The following is a 12,785-nucleotide window of genomic DNA, read 5'->3' on the forward strand; positions in this document are numbered from 1 at the left end:
AGCACAGTGACACAAACATTTTTCTTAGTCCTCCTTTCAATAAAGATGGCACTCCTTTCCAGTTCTTCAAATTATCTGTGATGTCCAGCAATTTGACTTCAAAACAAACTTCCTCAAGTACTTCACTCTCTTTAATACATAAAGCTGGATCACAAGCTTGTTAGGCTAACATTATTGCTTCTGTTTTAAGAATAAGGAACAGAGTGATTAAGATGATTGGCCAAAGCTGCTAAGAAAGTCTGTGGTAATGCTTCAAACAAGAAGAAATCTAGACTATCAGTTTTAGTTTTCTTAAGTCTCTGATTGTCTCTGGCTTTAGAAGACTCTAAATGGTAAAATTTGAAAAAAAAAGAAAATTATTTGTTTTATTTGAAAGAACTGCCAGTGAAATGATGTTACTCCTTTGTTTCAAACTGAAATTTTAATTGCATCTACAATTATAAAACCCCAGGACTATTTCAGGGTTTTCTCTTTTTCCTTGTTAGCTACTGAGCAGTCTTTTTGACTAAGAAACAGAGGAAATGAGAGGAAAGGGAAAACTAAGGTTAGGGATTTGGTAGCAGGGATGGGTAACTCCCCATACTTGCTCAGTGGGAAAAATCTAGGGGAAAAGTTTAAAGCTTAGGAAATTAAATATTTTTTCTTATTCAATTCTAATTCTTCTGATAATGAAAGAAAGTCTGAAAGTTTCTTTTGGTGTTTTCCTTTGCTTATTTATTTGTTTTTTTTTTTAATATTAAACTTTATTTTCCTTAAAGGAAAGTTAATTCATAAAAAGCAGTAAAAAGGCAGTTAAATTCCCTCTTTCCAAAATGAATAAAAAAAATTTATAAATATAATTTTAAGGAAAATATTTTCTAAAAATAATAGCACTGAATAATATTAGATTTTCAGGAAAATTAAGGTTTTTTTTTTTACTCAAACTTTTTTTCTTTTAGCTGAAGTCTGAGGCATCTGTCAAAATTAAGTCAAGAAATTTGATTTTAAAGTTATCACTTTTCTTTCAGATAATTAAAATTTTCACTAAGCATTGCTATCAGTATTTGTGCAATATTCGGTAGATATATTGTTGGGGTTTAGCTTTGGTGAATAAATGCTCAAACAATGAAAGAATGGTATATTAAAAAGTTTAATTAAAAAGCTTTCATTTAGCTGCATTAAAAGTATCATATCAATGAATTTATTTTTGTAATGGATCTTTGAAATCAAGCAATTTTTAGGGGAGTGGGGGACCAGAGATTTCTATGTAGGGAATTAGTCGCAAGTCTTTACACTGCATCCACAAACGTACCTGCTACATTTGTGAGCCGTAGAGGGTTTTTCATACCTAAGCTCACCAGAGGAAACAGTAAATTAAATAAATTATTCAAATTTGGGGCAATATTGGCCACAAACTATCTAGATTGAACATAGTGAAATAATATACTTGTATTTGTGCTGAATTTTGTAAATCAGTGCAATCTTAAGAAATGCAAAATAATTAAAGTGAAAATATTTTATTCTTTTCAAAACAGATTGTTATGTATTTTGAAATATAAAATTATAGGAAATATTTCATCCATGTTGAAATAATTTTTCAGCTTTTAATTTTGCTGGAGGGAAAAGAAAAAAGGTTGTTTCTCATCAACCTGAAAAAAAAATGTTTTCACCTAATGCCTAAGCAAAAAGAAAACAACCCACAACCAAACCAAAACGGTAGCCATTTGTTTAGCTCTAAGAAGTCTGTTTCCCATATATTGGAAAAAATCCTAATTAGGATACAGGATACACAATATAACCTCACTGTCCCCTGATACCAGTCTTGTTGAGATTTCCATGTATACCCATCCATGCTTTCTGCTTCCCTATGTAACTCTACATAGTTATACCTGTATGTGCAGGGCAGCCTGTGGTAGGGGACCTAATGGCATTTAAACAAGTTTTTCTCCATGTCGCATCCTCACTGTCTTCATTTGTTGCCTGTTGTGGCTAGTCAGAATTTTGTGGTAATGGCTGAGAACATCTTGCAGTAAAATTGATGGCTGTTCAACAGCACAAACCGCATGAGTTGGATGACACAGTGTCTCATATTGATGGAAGTGGAAGGGCTATTGCACACCCATAAAAAAATTGGGTTCTATTCGAGAGAAAGCAGTGGTGGAACATACACATTAAGAGGCAATTAAAGACAGTGTCATTATAAACATTCTTCTTGTTGGATAGCTGACACAGCTCTACGACTGTGACTTCAGGGGGTACCCTGAAGTTATGTTGAAAACCTGATTTTTCTGCTGCCAAAGGATAAAATGCCCTGGAATTTAGTCCATTGTATCTTATGTCTCAAGTGCCAGCACTTGGCTGCCACCTCTTTTGTGATATTTGGAGTTCTGTGAATATGGACTGTTTCAGATTCAAAAGCATGCCCCTCTCAGTGAGTGATAAAATAGTTCCCTGGGCTAGGTAATCTAAGTACTTTTCTAGCTTTAAGGGTTTCATTTTACACACATGTAAAAATAATGTTAAATAAGAATTAATTAAAATGAGCTCACAGTCATTTCCTGGAATCGGTGTGATCATGCCACTGAAGTAGTGGAACACACAGCTTTGTATCTGGTCATGCCTTTACATAGCTATCTGAGCCCACCTTCTCTCAGTTTGCTGAAAACAAAACTTGAGATGGGTAATGTAGAAGCCATATGTTCCCTTGTCATAAATTTTGATTTAATTTTGTCCATCTTAATTTACATCTTTATTGGAAAATCTATCTGCGAGATTGCTTGCGTGAAGCTTCCAGACAGTAGCAGAAAACCAGATTCAGGTTCAGTCTCTGACTGCTAAGGGCTATGTACCTAAACCTGGGTCTCTCGTGCAAATGTGATGGCTTATGATCACAAGAATTACTGCTAATTTCAAATACACTTTTTACTTCAGTAAGGAAGTTCTACTGTTTCTGCTAGGAGAAAGGCAAATGTTTCATCAGGAAACAAAAAAATAGGGAAGGGTATGGAATAACAGCCCTTTCAAGAGTCCAAAACCAAACATTTCTGTTAACTCTGCTCTCAATAGGCATGTGCTCACACAGACTAGCACTCCTCTGGAGAGTTTAGCAAATGAGGACATTTTTGTGGCAAGTTTATATTTTTTGGCCTGGCTTCCGCTTTGGCACCTGCTTGACCAGGCAATTTAAGCTCCTGTTTGAAAACCAGGGTTTGTCTGTTAACTATATTGGAAACTGGAATCTCTCCAGGAAGTCATGATCCCAGCCACTTTTAAACAGCCTTTGTCCTTCCAAGTATGTCCTCTTGCCCACTATAGAATTGAAGATGTACGGAAGCATCCTAAGCAATGACTTGTGCCATTTCACTGACTTCTATCACCACAAGTAATAATAAAAGCAGTGAAATGAAAGCTGTAAAAAGCTGCTGCTTTGGCATAATAGCTTGGAAGTACTTTACCCATAGTTAGTATGCACCTGGGACACTCTCAGATAAACACCCCAAGGAGGGACCAGAATAAAAATATGACCAAATGCGTACCCAAGATCACCACTAAAGTATCTTTTATATTTATAGGATCGTGGCTACACTATATGTGTGTTCCCCATGTCTGGAATATGTTGAATGTTGGTTATATTGCTATGATTTTCATCTTTCTGAGGGATTAAAAAAAAAAAAACAAAACCAACACAGAAAAAAAACAAAAAAACCTGGGTAAACGTAATGAAGAGGAGGGATAATTTTTTATAGATGAACAGAAAATTACTGAAATCAGTGCCTAGGATCTGGATCTCATATTTCCTTTATGTTTTACTTTTCAGTTGCTTTGTAAGAATTAGGAGTGATTTCTGAAGAATTTAGGGAGAGCGTGGTTTGATTTGCTACTCTGAATCAAGTCGTGTTGGTTCCTCACATCTAAAACTTTTACCTGGAAGTGGCCATCATTTGAGGTGTCAGAGGAACATAAAAAAAAACCAAACTCAAAACTCAAGCCCAACATTCAGAGAATATCTTTCTGGGGTGAAGTATAAGACTCCCATTCCCACAGAAGTGCATTTTGGACACTGATAATAGCTTGCATTGTTCCAGTTATTCATAAAGTTATCCAAATCTACTGCATATCTTTTGGCCTCCTCTTGTGATGAATTTACTTCTCAAGTTTAGTATAGAAGGAATAAAAGAAAATCCTTGAAAGTTTCCTTTAAATTTACTGAATTTTAATTTTAAAATGATGTTAGGAGTTGTATAATTCTTTCTGATTTTTCTCATGTCTGCAGAAGGTACTACCTATCTTTGCATGCTCTACTTCAAAATACAGTAAGTTGAATTATAGATCTGGATCTGTTTGGGTCAGAGCTATGGATTTGGGTTAATAGGCTTACTTCCTTGTAGACTTTAATACTTTCATACTTCTGTTTTCAGTGCCCTTTCTGACTGCACTTTGAACTGGTTTGTCTACCTGGAATTATTTTTAAATCTCTGTATTTCATTTTGTAGTTCTAATTGAGATGCCAAATAGGTTATTTAATGTCCAGAGACATTTAAGCTCTTACAGATCTTTATTAGCATTTGGTGTAAGACAGACAAGTTAGAATAAACTTTAGCTAGAACCAAGGTGTAGCATAGTTTTTCGCAGTTTGGTAGTCTCTTGTTTCACCTTGCTTTTTTCCTTCCTGGAAGGTCATGTTACTGTGTTAAGTGCAAATTTCAATATAGTGTTTTCGTAATAATGGTTTTCAAGCTGTTATATTTTCCATATTGCACTTTGCTTAGTGATTTGCTTGTGCCCTGTAATCAGTCAGAATGACTCAAATGTTGTATTGAGTATAGACTTGACTATGGCAAAACTGTTACTCTGAGAAGTTCAGTCCTTTTCCAGAAGTATATTTTCAAGCTTCTGCAAGTTATTTAATGAACCAAGCAGAAGTGACTACCTGACTTACAGAATCTCCTCAGCGAGCATTCAAAGCCAACCTAAGGTCTACGTATCCCACCCACCCCACGTAAAAAAGTTCACATGAGAGCTGGAAGTACAAGGGCTCGAGCTTTATGCTAGTCTTCTACACAAGGAATTCATCTCTCTTTCCCACTCAAAAGAAAACTTGTGTTAGCACTTCCAGTAGCCTGTTTAATGACATTACTCCATATGAGTTTATTTTAAAAAATGTTTGTCTAAGGGGAGATGTATTAAACACTGTATTATGTGAATTACATTTTCCCCATCCTGCAAAATCACCAACAGTCTTTTGAGAATATAAGAATATCATTTACATAATCTTTTGTCCATTCATAAAATCTGATAAGGGAAGTCTTAACTAAAGTTTTGATATATAAATAAAGGGCCAAATTGACCTCATTCTTTTAACCAAAACCAAAAAATACATGTTCACTTTCTTGCTGTAATTGTTTCTAGACCAAAATAATTTAATAGCTCTAAGGATAAAAAGACTTTTTCAAATAAGAATATTTTTGATAGATACCTTTTTTTTTTCTTTTTTCCTTTTTTTTCACAGACATCTCTCTCAAAATGTTTTGGCTTTTAGTAATTCCCAGGACCGCAAATCACTTCCAAAACTCAGCCAAATAATTTAGCGCTTACATACCGCAATGTCTTAGCACATCAGGGTTGAATACCCTTAGCAAATATTACAGCTTTGTTGTGCTGAAAAAAATTGGGAAGCTGGAAGACCAACAGGGTTGAAAACCGCTGCATCCCAGACTGAGGAAAATAATATTCTGATTAGCATTTTCAGGGACCATAACGGTTAGAATTTCAGGTCATAGAAGTATCTTTTTGGTGACCATAAAATGAAGTAGGACATATATTTGTAAGATTTTGTATGCATCTCCTCAGATAGTACTTTCCCGCTGAAAATATGGGACAAAAATAAAGTCCGAGTTCACTGTCTACACTGTGACATACAAAATAATTGAACCATACCTTACAATTAAGTGATGAGCCCCAGGTTTCCCATGTGATAGGAATAAGCCCATGCAGGTATCGGAGTGCTCAGGCATAAGTCCCTCTTTTCATAGCTCTGCACCTTTTCACATTCCATATCCAATCCAGACTTTTTTTTTTTTCAGTGCTATTTATTTCTTTTTAATTATCCATGACAGCCAAAATGAAGGTGGCTCTATGCTATCATTTTGATAGAAACAGTGCAGTCTTGAAATGAGTTCTCTGATTGTCCCCCCTTACCTCATCTTGGCACATTTCTCTTTTGTGCTGTTGCTCCATGTTAAATAAGTTTTTCTCAGAAGAACTTCAACCAAAAGCTCTGATCTGGGTATATATCCAGAGGGCTTAAAATCCTAAAGGGAGAATGGGGATCTGAACCAAGGATCAATCTGTAGAGCGCTTTATACCACATGCATACTGGGGATGTTTTGGTCCAGGAGAACAGATTAAATTTAATCTGAAGTAATAGTGGAACTTTATACAGTGGAGATGTAGGGGCCTGAGTACCAACTGCTCTGACCTACTGATCCTCTTCTGTTGTGTTACGAAACATCCTCATGTAGGCGTAGTCAAAGAAAGCAGTGTTTGAACCAGTGGGGTTTCAGTTTTGTTGTAAAACCATCACCTGCCATTCTCTTTTTAATTCTTCTTTCTGTCTCAACCTGATGGGATATTGTACTGCATTCCAGAGCCACACTTAATAGCTGAAAATAGGGTATGCCACAGCAGATCAAAATGGGAAATATTGTCACAGAACAATAGTATTTTATGCTTTCAGCTCTGCAGGCAAAGAACAGATACTAGCTGCCACTATGAAATAAAATTAAATGACATATAAAATGCTAACCTGTCTTCCTAGTGGGAGTGCTCATTGGTAGCAGGTAATTGCTAGTACTCCTGCTCTGGAAGGTCATTCAGGATTGAAACACAGATGCTCCCATCTTGTCCTTGGTATAAGTACAGTTACAGCATGAAGAAAAGGCAGCCTCGTTTAATGGGAGCCTGATGCGACTGAAGACCCACTAAAGGAAATTCAGGATAATATGTTTCTGAGTGTTCTGCTACTATGAAAAGAAGATTAAAGGATAAGTGGCTTATACTGTTACATTGACTAGAGCCTACAAAACAAAGTGGCAGATTTTTTTTCTGTGGCAGTTTTGATACGCTGTTTATCAGTAGAGTGTGGCTTCTATTTGAGAATTATAGTATTAAAGAATAGATGGGAAAATGTATTTTCCCTGTAGGGAGGAATGTATTCCAGTGCAAGAAGTGGCAGAAATGTAGAAATCAGTATTCTAACTAACTTGCTCTATGACTTCAGGTAAGTCATACTTTCCAGATTTTTCAAACAAAAGAGCCTGAAATTAGGTAGTTGCAATACTGAAGCTTGCATAACTAAATGAGGGAAATGGGGAAGGGTCAGAGCTCTGCTCATAGACAGAACATTCCTTCAGCTCTGGTGAATCGACACCACTGAGAACTTGTTGCATTCAGAAAAAAAAACAAAAACTGTGGGTTTATGCTGTTGTCTGCTGAGGGATGCCTTTTGAATCAGCTGTTTGAAAATCCCATTATAAAAATGCAGCAAGTTTCCTATGTAAGAGAGATGTGAAGAAATGCTAGCTTCCTAAATCACATAAGGAAAACTCTAATCCAGTTCTGTCCCCTAAAATTAGTAGGGCTTTTATCAACCAGAGAGTTGAGGCACACCTAGTTACCCCAAATCACTGATTATTTACTACATAAGTAAGGGGCAGCATGCACAACTGACCTGGGAATGATATTGCTAAAAAGCAATTTTTGATGTGCAACATCAGATTTCCTCTCACTAGGATACAGGCATATGATTTCTGTTTCTGTCGGCCTAGTTCTGCTCTGCTGGTATCCACTTATAAATCCCTCAGTGTTTTCCTTCGGGGCCAAGGTAGATGCTTTCTGCTAAAACCCATACATGGACTCTTGAGGTCTCTTTCTTTGAGATCCAAACGCGTTTTTATTCCCCTCCCAAATATCTGAGAATACTCTTCCTGTCTCCCTTTCTGTCACCAGGAATATAAACATAGACCTAATTCTTAAAAGGCACATGAACTCTTTTCTTTTCCCTTTCGTTGTGGATAAATTCAATGCTAAGTATAGTCTGGTGAGAAGAGACCTAAAGTTTCAAGCAAAATTCATATGGAAGCTACAGTTTTGTGTCTTTGTGGACAGCAGGGCTCTGACAAAATGGAAAGCAGCCTTTCCAGACTGTGTTCATGTAATACAGTGAACTAGAACATTCTTTCTACCTGGAGTTTTTGACCCACTTTTTTCTTGCTGTTCTGATGAGTCCTTAAATCATCTTAAATTTCTGACTGGGCCGATGTGCTGCAGGCTAATCAGAAGTTTAATCTCTAGGTTAAGGACAGCATATAATTAAATGTTCATGCAATGTCAAAATACTGACAGTTACAAAATGCTCCAGCCAGTAGCTTGTTGGAGAGCAAGCAATGAGCAAAATTACTTCAATATGTAGAAGAAATTTAGATGCCCTGAGGGAATGCTAATTCAGAGAGGTAGTAATAGGGATTACTACTTGATTTATAATGTGGCTTGAAAGGAATCAACAAGACCAGACCTGCTGCCTGTGTGTGCACTTAGCCATACAGTCACAATTCAGAAAGGAAGACATTAACTGTCTATCTTGCCTTAATGCTACCTTCTCCTCCTCTGACCTCTTCAGAAGCTCAAAGTCTAGTTGGATTTTTTTCTGTCTCTAATCAAACAACTCATCTGTGACTTCATCTGTCCCTCCTGTTTCTACCTTGTACTTTATTTTGCCTTACCTGAGAACTTAGTTAATAATTTGGAGCTGTTGCCCTGGGTGCTACAATCTCCTGTCTGATAACACTGTACCTCACTTCAGTCTGTCTTCTTCCTTTTCTGTTCTGTAGAAACTGCACACATTAAGGTCTTTCTTTGTAGACAAATCTCCTGTCCTCTTTGCCACCCTGAAATCTTTTGCTTGGATGTATCAGTCATACATAAGTTTTTCTCTAGTTTCCTTTCCCTTGGCATCTTTCAGGCCCACTTAACCTCCAGTTTGGAAAAAGAAATAGTGTTTTGGCATGTCAGCCTGGAAATACTGCTGACCCCTCATTTAATTTCAGCTGCCTGAAATTTCATGCTCTGTGCTCAGCTCTCTGGTTTGTTTTTTTTTGTTGTTTGGGGTTTTTTTTTGTTGTTGTTGTTTTTTGTTTTGTTTTTTTTTTCTTTGCAGTGTTTCTTCTGCCACATTTTATGGAAAAGAGTCAGAAGATAGAAGGATAATCTGTGAGTCATTTGTGCAATGATGACTTGCAGATTTCCTTCTTTCCTTCCTAATTTTTTTTCATCCCTTCAATCTTTCAGTTTCTTCTTTAAAAGGGGGAGAATTCATTTATAAAGTACATTGAATGCCACAGCTCTTATTGCAAAGCATTTTAAAAATATCATCAATACTTAGAGCAGGATTTCTCAACTTTCATCTGCAGGGCATATATAAAGGATTTTTTCTTTTTGTCAGAAAACATAATCTTATCATGGAGATTTTAGAGCCCTATTCATGACAGCTCAGACAGGGAGATTATATACCCTTTGAGCTCTGGTTCTCTTATTTAGAAACCAAGTGGAACTTTTTTGCTTGTGTGATTCTGCTTTCTGTTCTCCCACGCATAAACCCCTTGTTTATACTACGTTGGACCATGGAAATACTGTAACCTGATGATTTAGGATACTGAAAAATATTAGATTTGTTATTTGGGACCTGGGATGTTTTGTTGTGTAAGTGGGTGGATAAGTGGAGATGTATAATTTAGCATAGCTCTGGATACCCTTCTACTGAAATGACTAAGTATTCTGGAAGTCATCTTAAGTTTCTGACTGGGCTACACAGTTGCCTGGCTGTGTGTGTGTGACTGTCTAGGTGGAGAACAGAAACTCACAAAGAGAAATGGGAGAAAATATGATATAGTTTTATTTTAATATATTTGCTTATAGTTTTTATTTGATAATATCTTTTGTTTTGAATTATTTTGATCTGCCCATGAATTAGTTAGTGCCATACACTCTAATAAGTAGAATTTGTGTTGCTGTTCAACAGTCATCATTTGACTACAAGGCTTAACATTTTCAATGTTTCCTCTTTGACATTTTTAGGGTAAATATATTCTTGCAATGACTTGGATTATTATGTAGTCAAAGCTGATGTCAGAATGAGCTACCCAGGCAGCTTATCCATGGCCCACAACCCAGCTCTGTGACTGTGTCACGTTCTGATTTCAACCATTTCTGTTGTTGCAGATATATGCAGTACCTCTACCATGTGTGATCTGCAAAAGCCTTTTCTGTTCCTTTTAGAGTTTCTCACATAGTCTGCCTAATGCGTTTCACTTCTGACCTGTGTAATAGCTTTGCTATTTGAATCACAAGCCTTACTTGAAGAGATGTTGTCACTGCTGTCGACTCCTGCCAAACCCGATAATAGTTCACAGTCATAAAGAGTGCATCCCAAACCACACTTTCCTAGCAGAGCAATTCCCATCATGAATTCCCAACATGGATTTGAGGCCATCTCTAAAACACTGAGTTTGTTAATAAATGGAGACTAAGATCGGACCATCCCAGTCTCTTTCCCTTTCAGAAAACTATCTCTTTTGGTCTTGTGATATTTAAGCAGAACAACAAATAGAAATACTTTCTGTCCTGGTTAGTGCTTTTAAACATTGAGAAGGATTTATAATCTTAGTCTAGTTTCCTGCATATAATGGTTTCATGCTACACAAATTCTGAGTCTTCTTAAGGAATGCAGGAACAGATCTATGAACCCACAAATAATTGAAAACGGTAATTAAAAAAAAAAAGTCAAGAAATTAATATAGTTATTAAAATAACAGGGATTATTTGCAGATAATCTCGGAATTTAATATGTGAAGGATCCTGGGTTCAATAAGGTAAAAAATTGAAAGATCTTAAAAACATGGATTGGGAGTTAAACACTGTTAGATGATTGATCGACTGACATTTTATCATTCTTCTAGAGACTACTGGAGCTTTCACAGCTCATAGAGCATAAATCTGAAAGGCTGCATGAGTCTTTAATATTTCTTTAAGAAAGCAAGCTATGAATAATAAAGGACACATTCAACCTCCTATTTTGATTCATTTCTGAAATGTAATATATTTTATTAAATTCCATAATACATGTTGCTGTTGGAGTGAGTTACTTTTTTATTTTATTATTTTTAACAGGCTAGGAGTATTAGTCACTATCATAAAAAATGAAATGTGTAACTTCTAACTAAAGAAGCTTAGTGTGTTTATGTAGCTAGCAACACGTGTTTGCACGGAAAAAGTTGCTGAAAGCTGACCCCATACTGGGAAAATTGCTAATCTCCAAACAGTGTCCTAAACAACTTAAAATAAACATTATACTGCATGCATTTTTAAGGTCATCTCACACTTTCTGAGACAGTATTTCATTCCACATTGGCAATGTGAATGGTCTTGTGCCTCCAAATGTTGTTTTCTTTCTTTTTTTCCCCAAGAAATCTTCTTATTCCCTAAACCATGCCACATTTACCCCGTTTAGTAATTTCTCAAATGGAACGCATCAACTCCAGCCTTGCTTTTTAGGTTTATTTGATGACTTTTTTAATTGATTATTCAACAAAGACATCTTGTCAGATGTCATTGACTTGTTTTTAGCGCAGTGTCAGAAGGATTCCCTCATTTAGAATTTCTATATTACCATAATCAAGTTATAACTATATCATTATAATATACACTTAAGTGGGTTATATGAATGTATATAGAGACATACACTTTCAGAAGTAGTCAGTTACACCTCATATCTCTTTTGTGTCAGAGCTACTAGTATGATCTGCAGCCCCACAACTTTGTTAGAAAATATTCCCATATGATTGTTAGAAAATATGCCCATTATGGCTGCAATAGCCAATTTGGGAATATCTCTCCACTTCAGTCACTTGGGTGCAGACAAATAAACAGAGCAAGATGAGGGCCATATTTGATACAGGTAGGTGCCCCTCAAGCAGGAAACAGACTCCAGTGAGACATTTCCTACGGAGAGAAGAGAATCGAAACCCAAGTGTCAGCAAGCCAGCAGCAGTAAGAAACCTCTAGCTTAGAAACAAAACAAAGCACTTGTTTGTTGGCTTTGGTGATATGATTATCCCAAAGTCATGCTGATGTGCAAGTCATCATTATGTCTTTGGGAAAAATGTGTTTCAGTTCATCTGCAAGGATAATCTGATTATCATAAAAGTTTCTTCTAGCCTCACAGTACTGAGTAGAATCCTGGTTTTGATTGAAACTGGTGACAGAACTACTGAGTTCAACACAGCCATGGCTTCTTCATCTGAATGTACTGTCTTTATATACAGTAACTATTCTAAAACCAGTAATGATTCCTTATGTTTCAAGGGTGGGATAGCTCAATTTATCATCTTTAAATATTTGAACAGTTTCAGATGAATGGTACTTTGTACATGTGGAATATTATTCTTAATATTTAAGTGCACATTTTAAAAACACGTCTCATTTCCTTTTGTATTTGCCTAAATGAATATGATGATAATGTTTCCTTACAGCTGTAGTGAGCCTTCACTTATCACATCTTCCCATAACATTCTGCTGCAGAAATTGGCTGTTCATGGCTTGGACAGGTATACTCTTGGCTGGGTAGAAAATTAGCTATATGGCCAGGCCAAAAGAGTTGTGGTGAATGAAGTTAAAAGCCAGTTGGTGGCTGGCCACAAGTGGTGTTTCCCAGGGCTCTGTATTGGACCAGTTCAGTTTAATATCTAGCAATG

The 12,785-nt window shown here is 36.3% G+C and overlaps 1 protein-coding gene across 5 annotated transcripts in view; it reads left to right on the forward strand.

The window, feature by feature from the left end:
• The window catches only part of CACNA1C (calcium voltage-gated channel subunit alpha1 C), a 485,857-nt gene that overhangs the window by 155,050 nt on the left and 318,022 nt on the right, over positions 1–12,785 (forward strand). The gene's annotated exons all lie outside the window — the stretch shown is intronic.

This window comes from Pezoporus occidentalis, unplaced genomic scaffold (assembly GCF_034315485.1).
Source record: "Pezoporus occidentalis ecotype Australia unplaced genomic scaffold, CSIRO_AGI_Poc_V1 ctg19, whole genome shotgun sequence".
Taxonomy (NCBI): Eukaryota; Metazoa; Chordata; class Aves; order Psittaciformes; family Psittacidae; genus Pezoporus; species Pezoporus occidentalis.